This window comes from Pinus tabuliformis, chromosome 3_2, assembly GCF_031772625.1.
Source record: "Pinus tabuliformis cultivar Carrire ecotype Pingquan chromosome 3_2, CPIR1, whole genome shotgun sequence".
NCBI classification, from domain to species: Eukaryota; Viridiplantae; Streptophyta; class Pinopsida; order Pinales; family Pinaceae; genus Pinus; species Pinus tabuliformis.
Genome location: NC_142302.1, coordinates 189,225,533 through 189,242,032, shown reverse-complemented (window position 1 = coordinate 189,242,032; position 16,500 = coordinate 189,225,533). Strand labels below are relative to the sequence as shown.

Sequence of the window (16,500 nt, the reverse complement as noted above, 5' to 3'; positions counted from 1 at the left end):
TACAACATCACCTTGGATATCTTGGATCCTTCAGCTGAAGTGGCCTGTGTGGAGAAGATTAGGGCATCGATGTAAGCTTGTTGGTGTCCCTAATCAGATTGGTACATGCACAGAACCCTAGGCAGAGATCAACGATAGCATGCAGCAGAAGGTGTGGCAAGGCTATTGGGATAGCAACAAGGTATGGCAAGGCTATTGAGGTATGGGAATGGCATAGTGCAATAATGGCACAATTGGGATAACATGACTATTAGGGACAACAACTACAACAATACAACTAGGTAACAATGGCAAGCATGGAGCTGCAAAGGACATCTGCATAGTAAATGGGACAACAAGGCCACAATAGGACAACAACCATGACATGGCAGCAAAGGCACATTAGGACAACAATTATGACATGGCAGCATAGGCACAATTGGGACAACAACTATGACATGGCAACAAAGGCTACAATGGGACAACAACAACGACATTGTGCTGTAAACTCATTGGATAGTAGTACGGTGCAACTGTGGCACATGGGACAACTGTAGTAGCATGGTGCAACAGTGGCACATGGGACAACAGTGGCAGCATAAGGTGCAACAGTATGATGAGTGCAGCATGGTCATGAGGTCCAACATTGTGATGATGGGTGCAGTATGGTGCAACATGGTGAGCTGCAACATGACGAGATGTTGCACAATGATAGGTGGAGTCACTTTGGAGAATCAGTTGAAGCAACATGTCTTCAACTGATCTCATGTATCATATTCTTAGAGATGATCTATGCTCTTATCTAGATAAGTCAAAGTGTTGACTTCTGTTGTATATGTACTATCTCTCTCTCTCTGCTGAACTATTGAAGAACATATAAGAAGAATTGATAAAGGGTTCCCCCACATTGGGGTTTGTCCCTGGCTAGCGCCACAGCTTGTGTCCTCTTGTCTTGGCTTGTCTTCTGCGATCCATGTTTATGTTCTATCTGCAATTTACTTTAATGCTGATGTGATTGCTAATCTGGAAAAGATATTGAGCTAACTGTGAAAATTGAAATAAATTATTGTAAGCGTAGAACATACCTAAAATTAACATGGTATCAGAGCTGAGGTGAAGACAAAGCCCAATCAAGAGTGAAAGAGCAATCACCAAAGACAGTTGGGAAAGGACAAAAGGATCAATGGATTCCTCACCCCTCTTCAAATTCACCAAGGGTGAAGTCGAAGCAGAGAATATTATCCAAGTGGCGCAGTGAAAGCTTCTGATGGCCTACCTTAAGATCACTTCAATGGGAAGTCCGTATCTAAGGGTGGAAGGAAAGGCAGATGCCTTGTTTGTAATAAGATTCAACCATTATGCGAAGGAGTGTCCGAATGGTAGGGACACATCACTTGATGATGATAACAATCATTCCGGGGACATCTTTAATGATCAAATGAATGACAGGTAATGCAGGTCATCAAGGAAATGATCGACTCTTTAAGAAAGCAAGGAACCCTAGGCACATCATCGAATAGAAGGGTGCTCTCTCTAATTTGGTAGAGATGGAAATGATCGTGGGATTATACTTGGAGTCGATGCCACCTATCCCGAAAAGGGTGCAGGGAATGTTACCCAAGTTGCAGGATGGTCCATTGGGGACCATGTCAGTTGTCACATCTCATCTATAGCCACCAGAGGTCTACTTTATGGGACCATACCCTATGTGAGTCAGATGGTGACAAGGATGCTTGAATTCAAGAAGAGCATGAACGTACATGTCTGAGATGTACTGAAGGAAAATCTTACAAGGGGACCATTCCCCTCATGTAGCAGGTCCATAGGTTTGGAACAACTCGAGGGGTTTGAGATTCATGATCAGGAATCTCATGTATGCAGGTGGAAGAAAGCCCTCTATGGCTTGAAGCAAAACACCCTGGGCGTAGTATGAAAGGATTGATAGCTATCTGATGAAGCTGAGATTCACTAGGAGTGAAGCCGATCCAAACCATTGCTTGAAGGTTGTGGATGATAGACCTCTCATACTGGCACCTTATGAGGACGACCTCTTTCTGATAGGTGTAGACCCTCTCATTTGCAAAAGTAAGAGGGAGTTGGATTCTGGATTTGGAATGGTGAATTGCAAGCTTGTGACTACCTCGATGGAGCTTAACTTTTAGAAGTTATGTGGTAGTGATGCTAGACCATATTTGGGAAATGCCTCTGAGTTTCATAAACTCATTCGCTTTGATGTTCTTGGTGAACTTTTGTTTGGATATATGTTTTGCAGTTAGCATGTTGGGCTCATATTTGGTTGAGCCTCACTGGATTGGTGCCAAGAATCTTCTTAGATATCTTTGGGGTAGAATCTCTCATGGATTGAGACACACTGCCAGAAATGTGAAGCTGCATGATCATTCGAACGCTGATAGAGCAGGAAGTGTGGAGGATCTTAAGAGCACTTCTGAGTGCTGATTCTCTTTGGGTTCTGCTTGATATCTTGGATGAACAAGAAGCAGAAGACAGTTTCTTTGAGCACCGCTAAGACCAAATACATAGCTACGAGTATGACCTCGTGTGAAGCTACCTGGTTGCGGAAGCTCTTCAGTGAGCTGTTTGTACACATGATGGATACCACTGTGATCTTCTGTGTCAACCAGGCGGGGATTTGATTGTTGAGGAATCCCGTAATCTATGATTGCTCCAACATATAGACATCAGATACTACCTTATCTGGGATGTGGTACGTCGATGAGCGAGGAGGCTCCATCGCATTGAGACTGATGTACAGGTCGCAGACATTTTGTCAAAGCCTCGAGGAAAGGTCAAATTTGTGACTTTCTCGAACGACTTGGAGTCGTTGAGAGACCTTCTTATGAGGGTCTTGCATGAAGCATGCATTGAGCTCTGGGAGCTTCGGGGGGCTTGGGGTACTTCTTGGAGCAACAAGCGACCATAGGGCGACTCACCCTCCCCTAATGGTGCACTGTGTACAAGGTGAACGACTTAGCCTTCCCTTGTGATACCCCGTGGCAACTTAGGGATAGGATGAGTGGTTCTGCTTTCAAGGCGTCCTACCCATGTAGTCTGGGACTCATGGGAAGTACCTCTCATCTGGCCAATGAGCAGGGAAATGGGGTTAGGGACCATAGTAGTATTGTCGATGGACGCATCATTGTATCTACTGTACACCCTATGCTAGGATGACCTCCATTGATCTGGGATCAGTATGAGTGGTTTGAGACACTCTCTTTTGATATTTGATCTGGGATCAATGAAACTGACTTCGGGTCAGTAAGAGTGACATAAATCACTCTCTTTTGGAACTGATATGGGATCAGTAAGAGTGGTATGACACACTCTCTTCATATGGAACTTACTTCGGGTCAGTAGAGAATGGTATGAGACATTCTCTATCAATTCTTCTTCTTCATGGTCCAACAGAGAAGAGCAGAGCTCAACAGAGTAGTGCAGGGCACTGATGGAAGAGATAGTACAGCCTGGCAGATGGATCAACGAATGGAGTTCTGCCTAGTTGAGAGGGAGTATTAAAATTTGCAACTAGGGCCAAACTGCATGTGGGCCATCTTATTTATGGCAGCTGATATTTTTCTTGGATCCCTCTCATTGAGAGGTGTAGGATTGATCTAAAGGTAATCTGATTCCGATAAGTATTCATGGAGTTATGGATTTATTTGTGTTATAAGTCAATTTGTCAAGGTCGACCAACAACCAAATAAACCCACATGTGCTTAACATTTTAGTATAAAAGGAGATTACTTGAGAGTCATTTCACACTCATCTCTCTCTTGATCTCTCTCCACTCGCTTTGGGTCTTAGTGGGAGAGAGATCTAGGAGGAGGATGCCCTAGCTGTACTATGCCTTAACCAAGAGGACGCAGTCAAGTGAGAAGCCCTAACGCTACAAGGAGGACAACCCTAACCTATATGATGGTATCTACGTAGTCAAGTGAGAATCCCTTACTCTACAAGGAGGACAACCCTAACCTATATGCTGGTGTCTACGCAGTCTAGAAGGTAGCCGAGTTTGTGGAGATATTCTCATTGTTTTGGGTGTAGATTTTAGAGAAGAAGAGCCGCAGCTCTTAGCCACATTGCAGGAGGCAAGAAGGATGGCTTGAGGGTTGTTTTGTGACATGTTGGAGCAGTCTTACCTTGCAAATCAGGTCGCAGACTATAGGTGAGTTTAATGATTGTTTTGTGCATGGTTTTGGGTGTATATCTCTGTTTATAAGGCCACAGTGAGGGACTGCTATAGCAGCAGTTGGGAGGTGAAGTTTAGATGGCCGAGAGGCTTAGATAGGCCCTCCTAACTAGGTCGCAGTCATCTCTAAGGACAGCTAGGCAAAATAGGGGTATTCTCCCTATATGTTAGGCTTGTTTATAGTGCTGGAGTGGGAAGATTGCTTTAGGTCTCAGTTGATTGTTGTAGGGAGCTTTGTGGAGGTGCCCAAGTCTTACAAAATCACCTAGGATACCTTGGATCCTTTAGCTGAAGTAAGCGACATGTTTGGAGAAGATTAGGGCACCGGTGTAAGCTTGTTGGTGTGCCCTAACCACATTGGTACATGCACAAAACCTTAGGCAGAGATCAGCAGTAGCATGCAAAAGAAGGTATGGCAAGGCTATTGAGGTATGGCAATGGCATAGTGTAATAATGGCACAATTGGGTAGCATGATTGTTAGGGAAAACAACTGCAGCAATACAACTAGGCAGTAGTGGCAAGCATGGAGCTGCAAGGGACAACTACATAGTAAATGGGACAGCAAGGGCACAATAGGACAACAACTATGTCATGGCAACAAAGGCACATTAGGACAACAACTATGACATGGTAGCATAAGCACAATTGGGACAACAACTATGACATGGCAACAAAGGCTACAATGGGACAACGACAAAGGCATGGTGTTGCAAACTCATTGGACAGTAGTAAGGTGCAACTATGGCACATGGGACAATTGTGGTAGCATGTTGCAACAATGGCACATGGGATAGCAGTGGCAGCATAAGGTGCAACAATATGATGAGTGCAGCATAGTCATGAGGTCCAACATTGTGATGATGCGTGCAGTATGGTGTAGCTTGGTGAGGTGCAGCATGACGAGATGCACCACAATGATAGGTGAAGGAGTCACCTTGGAGAATTAGTTGAAGCAACATGTCTTCAACTGATCTCATGTATCATCTTCTTAGAGGTGATCTATGCTCTTATCTAGATAAGTCAAAGTGTTGACCTCTGCTGTATATGTACTATCTCTCTCTATCTCGCTGCTGAACTGTTGAAGAACATATAAGAAGAATTGATAAAGGGTTTCCACACATTGGGGTTTGTCCTTAGCTAGCAACACACCTTGTGTCCTCTTGTCTTGGCTTGTCTTCTGCAATTTACTTTAATGCTGATGTGATTGCTAATCTGGAAAAGATATTGAGCTAACTGTGAAAATTGAAATAAATTGCTCTAAGCATAGAACATACTTAAAATTAACAATATACTATTGCATAACTCCCTTTTAGATATATTGACCAAAATAAGGGGCTTTGACATTTCGAAGGGCATATCTTTCAAACTGTGAGGGATCTCATGGCATGTTATATGTTGAAATATGTAACTAGGTTTGGTCTTCATAATGACATATGTAATCATGATTTTATGTATTTAATGAAGAGGAGAAAAATAAAATTATTATTGTTATTCTTGAGGCATGGGTTTCATTCTCAAAGGAGATTTATTTTTAGGTCAAACACCCATTGAGTGCTTCTAGGGGTTGTCATTAAGTCTACAAGCCAATCAGGTCATTGTCATGTATGAAAGACCCTTTTGGGCATGTTACATATTGTAAAGAAAATTTATTAGTCAAAAGACCCTCCAAGACCTCATCATGGCACCAAGATCAAATCAATCTACATAAAGGGACAAGTGGGCCTAAAGATAACAATTCGTACCCCTCGAAAGGCTATATATAAGAAGGAACTCGACCTCATTTGGACACGCTCTCAAGCAAGTTTGATCTCCAAGTTGAAAAAGAACAAAGAAGAGAAAGAAGAACAAGATCGAAGTTTTGGGCCTCTCTCTTTTGTTAGGGTTTCTACAGTTATTGGGCAAGATGAAATTATGAAGTTGCATTGAAGTTGCAACTAGGTCGAAGCTGTGAAAAGTCGAAACTGTGAATTTGCTAGAGAGGTTGAAGTTGTAGTAGAATCTACTGGTCGAAGTTGCAAAAGAATTTGTTGGGTAGAAGATTTTGTTGGGCGTTGAAATTGCGGTAGTTGCTAAGGAACTGCTGAAGGAAAGCTTGTTGAGGGGCTTGGTCTTGGAGGGTATTGGTCAACGGTCATAGGTCGTGGAATTCGTCAATTGGAGATTTTATAAAAAGAGAAGAATTCTTGTGGGTTATCCTCTCAAGCGGAGAGGTTTTGGCCCTAGCTGATCGCCTATATCTTGTGTCCTTTTGTCTCACCATTCTTTATGGTTTGGTAGTTGTTTGATGAAAAGAAAACTATAATAATTAAGGTGAAAAAGAATCTAATCAAGATAAGCAAAAATGCATCACAAGAAGTTATCAAAGTAAGAGAAATCACATAGTCTAGTTGCCCTAGATTTCTCAACATTATATACTGTTAGAATCGACACGACGAGGAGCTTCAAATGATGGTGGTCTTGAGCTCAAACAAATTGTTCTTCTTAGCCAAATTCTTCGTCAATTTTCGGGCATCAAGGGCTTCCCAGGGCTTCTTGACCAGTTGAGCTTCAATGACTACAATCTAGACAAATATTAAGAGCATTCAAGAATTGATGTTGGCATCAATGACAACACCATTCAACAATTCATTGCCATATTTGCCCATGAAAGGTCTAGAGGGGGAGGGGGTTGCTCTAGATTAAGAAAATTAAGCAAAAAATATTTTTGTATGTTTAAATTTTGTCGATATTTTTGATATTTTCCATGATATGATAAATTTCTTTTAGGACCCTCTGCGATATATTTGTTAACATGATGCTTGCAACATTGGTTCAAAGCCCAAACCTAAAACTAGCATCATGCAAGCAAGATCAATTGTGATAAAACTTCCTCACAAAATTTAGAGGCCCTTGTAGCAAATAGGTATGGCCTTAAGTGCTTGGCTTGCATCTCAACTCCAATGCAACCTTCTCACTCGTCCACATAGTCAACAAGGTGTTCTCTTCATGTTGGTGAAACCCTAATAGAGTTTGGGATAGGAGTTGTGTTGATGATAATGTGGTAGGATGCAATGTGATTGCATTCAAAATGGCACTATTATTGCTACAACACAAGACGTGATAACAATAATGCTAGGAATAAATCAAAATAACAAATGGTTTGGGGCACTTGCACAATGCAAAGCCAAGTGGATTGCATCATTGCACTATTAGAATTAAATTGTATAGAGGAAGAGCTCTTAGTGTATCTTGTTAATTTGTATTAATGAAGTGATAAGAGATACAAATGAGACATAGAGACACCTATCTATACAAAAAAAATGAGAAATCCTAACTTAAAGCCTATGTTAGTAAGAAAAGTGATTAGGCATAAAGTGACCTATTACAAATATTGAAATATGAAACCATAAAGACTTAGGACTAGAACATTGTTACAATTACATAAGCTTATTTACAAAATAGTTAAAGAGCATAGAGTGTAATAACTATTAAAGATGTTGTGGTTAGATACACAACATCTCTTCTCCTTAGAGTACTTTGATGCTAAAGCTGAAAAATAATAATTGTTGAGGCCAATGTTAAAATATGCTAAAATAACTACATATGTACTCTTGCCACATGATGTGGTTATACCACTAACATTTTGAGCATATGTTATACCACTAATATGGTTACAAAACACATAATGGTATTTGATATTAATATTAGAGATCATTGCTTGCTCCTCTTATGAAACACAAGATTGTGATAGGTTAGCTAGTCTTGTTATCAAGTTCAAGCATTGTATGTCTCCATAGAGATAATGACTTGGATTCCCTTCAAGGTAATGTGATGCATTTTTTGCATATGGTAATGTCACATGGTTTTGGTTCGAGAAATCGAATTTAGGGATGTGTTTCAAATAAGGTTTGCCATTAGGTTCATCCATACACATATTTCAAATTTTCAAAATATATTCTTTTATGTGTGTGTGTGAGAGAGAGAGAGAGATAGAGAGAGAGATGTCATGTTTTATATATATATATATATATATATATATTTATTTATTTATTTTTTGGTGTGGTTCATGGATACCTTGGTCATTGGGTGGTCGCTACGTCCATGGAAATATCTGAGCTGATCAACCCCAAAGGGTATCGAGCCCCGCAGCCAATAACTAGGCCTAACCCCAAGGGCTTCGGGGAGAATTGACCCTGTGACTTCCCGATCGGTGAGGCACTGATTTGACCGGTTGAGCTAACCCTTGAGGCTGTCATGTTATATTATATTATGTTGATTTATGCTTATATTTATTTATAACTATATACTGCATTAATAAATTTACATTCTTTATATATATAAGTTATCTTAATCTTATAATTGTTAATAATAAATTTATAATTCTTTATAATTGTGATTGATATTTAATCCTATAATTAATATTAATAAATTTATAGTTTTCTAATCATGCTATTAACCCTTGAATAACCCCTTAAATGCTCTATAATTAACCTTGTTTATAATTTGCAATTAACTCATGAATAACTTTGTAAATAACCTAATTGCATAAATAATTTGCAAATAACCGAATTTTCTACCAAGTTTTGAGACATGGGGATGCAGGAGTGGGGACATGCACAAGGGGAATGTATTGGAGCATCCCCGAATTTTAGGGAAATTCAAGGGGACAAGGTGACATTAAGGTGTTTGTGTATAAAATTCAAATTCAATAATGAAAGTCATTGATTCATACATCATAAATAATTCAATGAAATAGAAACAATAAATATTGTATACATTGATTTAAATTCATCATTTGTCATTTTGGTCTTGCTTTAAATTCATCAATTGTTATTCTAAAATTTGATTAGTTCTATGCGAAATAGTAGATACTAAAGTTTGAAGACTTGAGGAGTAAGTTGAAATTACTCAAAACTCAAAAATAGTAAAGATTGATGAGTTAAAGACTTGGTTTGAGGTTAATAATATCTAGAATCAAGACTCAAAAATTAGAATTGAAAATGAACAATGGACAATGAACCAATGTTATCCGAATTGGATTGCTCACTGAGTTGTTTAATCCCAAAATCAGGAATTGGACTAGAACTGGAAAAAAATTGGACCAAAAAACTAGTGGACCAAAAGATACATAAATATTCAAAATTTGAAAAAAATACATAAATATTCATGTGCATCCATATCAATCCAAACCATTATACATATGCAAGGTTTCTCATATATGTAGCAAGTAAGGGTGCATATAACCAAAATAACACTGAGTGCAATTTGTCTTTGAATGAAAAATACTTCAACAAAGAGGCTCTAGATGGCCTTTATAGTTTTAAAGAAACCATGCTACAACATATAACTACATATCGTCAAAATCATTGCCTATATTGGGATCCTCATCATCAATATCGTCCTCTATGCATTAAAATAAGATAACAAAAGCTTAACATGTCAAATTGAGATTTTGTTTGGGTGATGGGTACATTTTTATTAGGGTCATGATAAGTTAAACAATCAGTGCCACCAACATCGAGTTACATAGAGTGTGTAAAAAATTGATGTCTTGTAGCCCCACCCGGTTTCAATTTGTTTTTTTCATCAATTTTAATTCCCAAATCCCATGTTCATTGTTGATTTAAAGTTGAATATAAAATTGCAATTGAAACACAAGAAGCTACCACTACTTTCGACTTTCAGTTGATAAAAAAATTCACGAGCATGCACAAATTTAGACATTGATTTTTAGTCATTTAGACCCTGGGAAAACCCCGAAGGGAAAACCAATAGGAAGAGGATTTTATTTGCTTTTATCTCAGAGAAATTTTACAACATTAAATACACATCAAGGGTACTTATCTCCCTCCTTGAATTGTGTGCCAAAATCGAACTTTTGTTCTAGAAATTAGTGCCATAGGTTAGACTTACCATAGAAGTAGTTCTTCAATCAAAAGAACTTAGTCTTAATTTTTGGGCAAATTACATAGTAAATTGCACTCCTACTAAGGTTTTAAAGAATATCACTCCAGAAGAAGCATGGAGTTCAATTGAATGAGATGTAAGTCACTTTCGTGTTTTTGGAAGTGAAGCATGGGCCCATATTCGAGATGAGAAATCTAAAACATAAAGCTTTAGAACCTAAGAGTGAAAAATGTATTTTTGTTGGATATTCTGAAGATGTCAAAGGATATAGACTTATTCCACTTAAGTCCAAAAATGTTATCATTAGAAGAGATGTAAAGTTTGCTGAAAATATATAGGCCTAGTTTGGCGGATGTGCCACCTCTCTCTATCCCTTCTACTTATAAAAATATTTCTTCTTCAGATGATGAGAGCAAGGATGACAATCCTCCCCCACCTTTTCAGGATCCTCCTTTAACTTCTCAACTTTCAAAATGGGTCTGTGCTACTTGGGATGCAACAGGTGCTCTTGCCGGTGATCCTACAGATCAATGACGTACACGTTCTCAGTTCGATAGAGCCTCTTCTTTACTGGCTCAAGCTTCAGCGAATTATGATCCTGACACCTTTATAGAAGCTTCAGGCCATCCAGATTGGGACGGAACTATGAATGAAGAATATCGTTCATTCTTGGCAAATGATATGTGGGATCTTGTTCCTTTTTCAAAGGGACGAAAACTTGTTAGATGCAAATGTGTTTACAGAACCAAGTATGGACCAGATGGAAAAGTTGATAAACATAAAGCTTGTCTTGTTGCTAAGGGTTTTTCACAAGTTGAAGGCATTGACTATACTGAAACCTTCTCCCTTGTTGCCAAAATGAACTCTATCCGCCTTGTACTTTCCCTTGCTACCTCTTTCAAATGGAAAGTCCATTAGATGGATGTTAAATCTGCCTTCATGCATGAAGAAATCTATATGGAACAACCTACTGGCTTTATACAAATAGAATCTAGCCTTGTATGTCGGCTTAAGAAATCCCTTTATGGTCTCAAGCAAGCCCCTTAGGGTTGGTATGCCAAAATGGATAGCTTTCTTTTGGAAACTGGATTTTCTAGGTGTCATTTTGACAAATACTGTCTACACCAAGACAGTGGGCAAGTCTTTTATCATTCTTGTTCTTTATGTTGATGATCTTATCCTTATTGGTAGTGATCCCAACCTTATAAACCATGTGAAGTCCAGCCTTAAAAGGAAGTTTGAAATGACAAACTTAGGACACTTGCATTATTTTCTTGGTCTTCAAGTCTTGCAATCCAAGGAAGGTATTTCCCTTTCCTAGTCCAAGTATGCTTGTGATCTTCTACGCCATTTTCACATGGGAGACTGTAAGCCAACCCCTTCTCCCTTTCAGTCTGGAGCCAAACTTTCAGTCACTTGTACTTCCCCTGAAGTTGATGCTAGCTTATACCATCAACTTGTAGGAAAACTTTTGTATCTGACCCACACTCGTCCTGACCTTTCCTTTGCTGTTGGCCTTATTGCTTGGTTTATGCAAAATCCACATGAAAGTCATTGGAAAGCAACTAAAAGAATACTTCGTTATGTTCGAGGTACAGTTCAGTTTGGGATTCATTATAGTGTAGAAGCATCTCCTCTATTGGTTGGTTTCATTGATTCCGATTGGGCTGGTGACCCTGATGATCGAAAGTCTACTTCACGTTATGTGTTCACTCTTGGTTCAGGTCCTATTACATGGGCTTGCAAGAAACAAAGTGCCATTTCTCTTTCTTCAGCAGAAGCAAAGTATCGTGGTGTCGTAGAAGCTAGTAAGGAAGCCCTGTGGCTTCGTCAGATCTTGTCAGAGTTTGGCTTTCAGCAGTAGCATCCGACTACACTTTGGTGTGATAATCAAAGTGCCATTCAACTATGCAAAGATCCAGTCCAACATCAGCGCATCAAACACATTGAACTGGACATGCACTTCATCGGAAAGCTCATTCATGACCATATTTTTGAAGTGCAATATTGTTCAACAAATGATCAAGTTGCAGACATCTTTACAAAGGCTCTCACAGAGGTGAAGTTTACTAAACTTCGATTTATGGTTGGAGTTCAAGAAGTTGTCACTAAGGGTTGATAGGCTCTAATGCCTCCTTCCTTCTCCTATTGTGTCATATTTGTACATCCTTCAATCTTATCCCAAGTTGTTTTTAAGGGGTGATGTTAGGATATTCTGACACATAGGAAATAGTTAAGTATAACTTGGTCTAGTGTAGAGTTAGGTAAAGTGTGTTTCTTTACTATGTACTTTTGTAACTTACAATCTGACAGTCACGATATGTTTTAGATATGAAATGATACAACGGTTCATTCTCTCCTTGGTATTATCGACACTTGATTCGTGGCTTAACACTCGATTGGTCCATGATCTCTATTTTAAGAGCATGAAGGGTCATTTGTAGGGTAACCGTTCATGAGAGAAGCTTATGTAAATTTTCATTCTTTTATTAATAAATTGCTTGAAGTGGCCGCGTTGGCTCAGGCTGTGGATTGTTTCCCTCTTTGAGGGTTTTAACCACGTCAAGAATATTGGTGTATTGATCTGTGATTTGTTTGTGAGCGGTGTCCTTTGGTGTTCTATTTGAGGAACTTACCCTGTAAATTCCTACAATACAGGATGCGAATCGGGCTGAGGGGGGCGGGGGGCGCTTCTTGCAACACTGGTCTTGACAATCTGAAGAACAAGAACATGAGTAGGGATCAAGCCAATGTAGCTAAAGAAGGATCTCCAAAGAAGGCTTGCCTGGAGAATTGGATTTAAGGGACTTACACTACTAAGTCGTTTGGCCTAAGCTTTTTCATTTTGGTTTCTAGTTTTTAGGTTTAATATTTTGGAATATTTTTTTTATTTGTTCTTAAGTTTATAGGTATCCCTCAAGCTTGGAGGTAGCCCTCATCAACATCCAAAGATAAGTATTCTATTACCATTTTCATTTCTAGTTTCCTTATCTAGTTTTGTTTGCATTAAATACTAATCACATTTCTACTCCTATTTTCCTTGTTTAGAAAATCTTGTTGAAGACTCAAGGAAGAAGGGCTCTCAAAAACAAAACATTGGAATTACAAGGTTTGTTAAAGAGATGTTTTGAATTACAAATTTTGCTCTCTCGATATTCATTCTTGATAAACTATTACTAACATTTGTGTGTCTACCTTTCTTGAATCTTAAAGATTCTTGTTTGGGTGATTCATCATTAGATAAATCTACCCTCCTCATATCCTTGATTACTCTTGTGGAACCCTAGAAAGGTTCATTGTGAAAAACCCTAACTTAAGGGTATGTTGATGATTTTGTGTGAAATCGTAACCTACTTAGGGATATTGTTGAAGTAAAATGTTTAATGTTCTAATGAAGTCATTTTTGGGATTTTGATATGGTTATGGAAACTCTAACTTGTTAGGGTTGAATGATAATGTTTGAAATCCCAAACCTTTGAAGTATTGGTAATTTAGGGTTTGCTATGTTTTGTATTGAAACCCTAGATCATTAGGGTTTGGTAGGGTGTGTAAGCAAGACCCTTATAATGTCCTAGAAATGATTTCTTTGGGATGTGTGTGTTTGTTCGATTAAACCCTAGTCTAATCAAGTTTGTTATATGTCTAACTCTTATTGATATTTGTGTAGTTGGGTTTGGCTAACATATGTTATGCTATGCTTGTGCATGATGATGGAATCTTAGATATATGAGTTGACCTAATTATTGATGGTCATGAGTCCTCGGGTTTGGAACTAAGCCCTAGTGGAAGTTTGATTCTCTAGGGTTTGGAACTAAGCCCTAGTAGAAGTTTGATTCTCTAGGATGATAGTATTTTTGAATTCTAGGTTTTTGTAATTAAACCTTAGTAGGGGTCCAAATCTCTAATATATGATGACAATGTGATAATGTGAGATTTGTGTAAGGTTGTCGAAATCTGAGCTTTTAGTATGATTGATTGTTTGAGAAAATCTAGGGTTTGCAACAAACCCTAGCGGAAGCTAGCATTATATTACTTTGAATTGAGCTGTGATTGATTGATAAAAGCTCATGTATGAAATCTAGGATCTCACACTAAATCCTAGTGGGAAGTCTAACATATGAATTTTGAAAGTTGTTAGATGCATTGTAAATCTATATTTGGTTGAATTGTTTTTAGGGATTGTTATATGATGTAGTAGGGTATGTCATACCTCTGGAAGGAACATTGGAACCCTAGATGTAGTGAAAGTTGTACTGAAATGCTCAAAATCTTAATGAAGTAGTCTAGTGTTTATGACAAAAACCCTAGCAAGTAGTTGAAGAGTATGTGTTTGCAATTAAGTTTGAGCATTTGATATATATAAAGTTGAATTCTTTCGTGATTTGATATGGTTAACTTCATGCTTCTATAGATTTGGTTGTACTTGCTATCTAAGTTGTGCAGGTACATAATCTTCAAGATGGTGAAGATGTTTGTAAAGTAAAGTTGATGTGATAAGCATGATGTGAATGATTATGATCATGATAACTCTAATAAGAAGGATGGAAGCCATGAAAGATTCTCTGATGTCGTAGAAAAGAAGTAGAACCCCCTAAGTTAAGAGAGATCTTGGATGAAATCTCTCTAGGTTAAGAGGGAGCTTGAATGAAAGAAATCTCCCTAGCTTGAGAGGGAGCTTGGATGAAAGGAATCTCCCTAGTTGAGAGGGAGGTCATATCATAGTCATGATGGACACCTTGATAGAAGAAATTGGACTATGTAATTTGAAGGGCTACTGAGATAAGAAGAGCTGGATCTATTTGTGGAATATGTTGCTGCATGAGAACTAGGAAAGGAAGTTGTATGGTTGAGGAATCCTCTGTCAAGATTCAATGGGAAAGCTCTATGTCCCACTGTGAAAATTTGAGAAGCAACATCAAGTTTTCTGGAAGACCTCGAGGGTTTGTATTTATCTATGTACATTTGAAAGTTTGTTACTGATTGGGGTTGTGTTTGTACAGGTAAATCTCTTGAAAGTTTGATGGCATGCTTTTACATGTTTAGAGTTGTCGATCAGTTTGATTGGAGAGATTTGTTTTTGGTTTGTTTGATCGGTAGGATTTGTTACCAATTGGAATAGTCGGGAAGTTGAGGCTTTGTGTGAGACATTGCCTAGGAGGACATTTGGCTGACACTTTGTGTTGATGTCTAGTTCTCGAAGTAGGGAGGGTGGCGTTGGTCATGGAGCTTTGACCTCGAATACACACCTAGATCCCTGAGTTGATGGTTAGTAAGTAAGCCTGATGGTACCTAGAGAGGTTGAAAGCTTTAGTCCATCTTAGTCCCACTTGGATAGATTGCCCTAGTTAGGAATCTAGTCCATGGCATTGCGGTGCCTAAACTGTTGGAGGACCTTGGATAGATTGCCCTGGTTAGGAATCTAGTCCATGGCATTGCGGTGCCTAAAATTCTTCATGGTTCATGTGTTCTGAGATCTTCCTTGTACTTGTACTGATGAATACCTCCCTAGTTAAGAGGGAGTGTTGAAATATGTAACTAGGTTCGGTCTTCATAAATGTATTTGAGATGTACTTATCAAAAGAATGAAGAAAATATTTTTATTATTATTTCTATGACTTATTAAAGCATGGGTTTCATGCTTGGGTCATGATGTTTTAGGTGAAAAGCCCCATTGAGGACTCTTGGATTTATTCTGAGTCATTAGAGTCATTGTACGTTAAAAGAGACCCTTCTTGGCCTTTCGAATCATGTAAAAAGAATTATTTTTGAATCAAAAATGAATTTGGTCTCCTCCATAGGAAGTTAGCCTCAAGAAGATCAAGTCGGCCTCAAGATAAGTAATCTGACCTCCCTAGAAGGCTATAGATACAAGGCAATTCAAATTCATTTGTAGCATCTCATTCTCTCTCAAATAGTTCAATCTCTGAATCTGGAAGCTGTAAAAGTGCAAAGTTGGTTAAGGGCTAGAAAAGAAGCTGGAAAGAAGTGCGAGTTTCTAGAGGAAGAGGGAAGGCGTCAAGATCGAAATTTTGGGACAACTCCCACACAATTCCAAGGTGTATCAAGGGAGATCAAAGTTCTCCAAGTTTGGTTGTGCTGCTGATGCTGCTAGGTCGAAGTTGCTTGTGAAGGGTTGTCATCTGCAAGAAGGATTGAGGGCTGACTTGGTGTGGAGGGAGTCTTTGTCTGGGTCTAGAGTCTTGGATTATCTCGAGAAACTATTGAAGAAAGAATTGTTGATTGGGTTTTTCCCTAGATAGGGGTTTTGCCCTGGCTGTCCGCCTACATGTGCTGCCCTTGTGTTATTGTTTTGGTAATTGCTTGATGAACTAAAAGATAAAAGAAGAACATAAAGATAAAAGAATCAGAAGTAATTATCTGTATAAGAAAACCTTTCTGCCTTTCTGTTATTCTAACAACTGTTGGC

The 16,500-nt window shown here is 38.7% G+C and overlaps 1 pseudogene across 1 annotated transcript in view; it reads left to right on the top strand.

Annotated features, from left to right (window-relative positions):
- Positions 1-16,500, top strand: part of LOC149180408 (ATP-dependent DNA helicase Q-like 4A) — a 280,436-nt pseudogene that overhangs the window by 10,661 nt on the left and 253,275 nt on the right. The gene's annotated exons all lie outside the window — the stretch shown is intronic.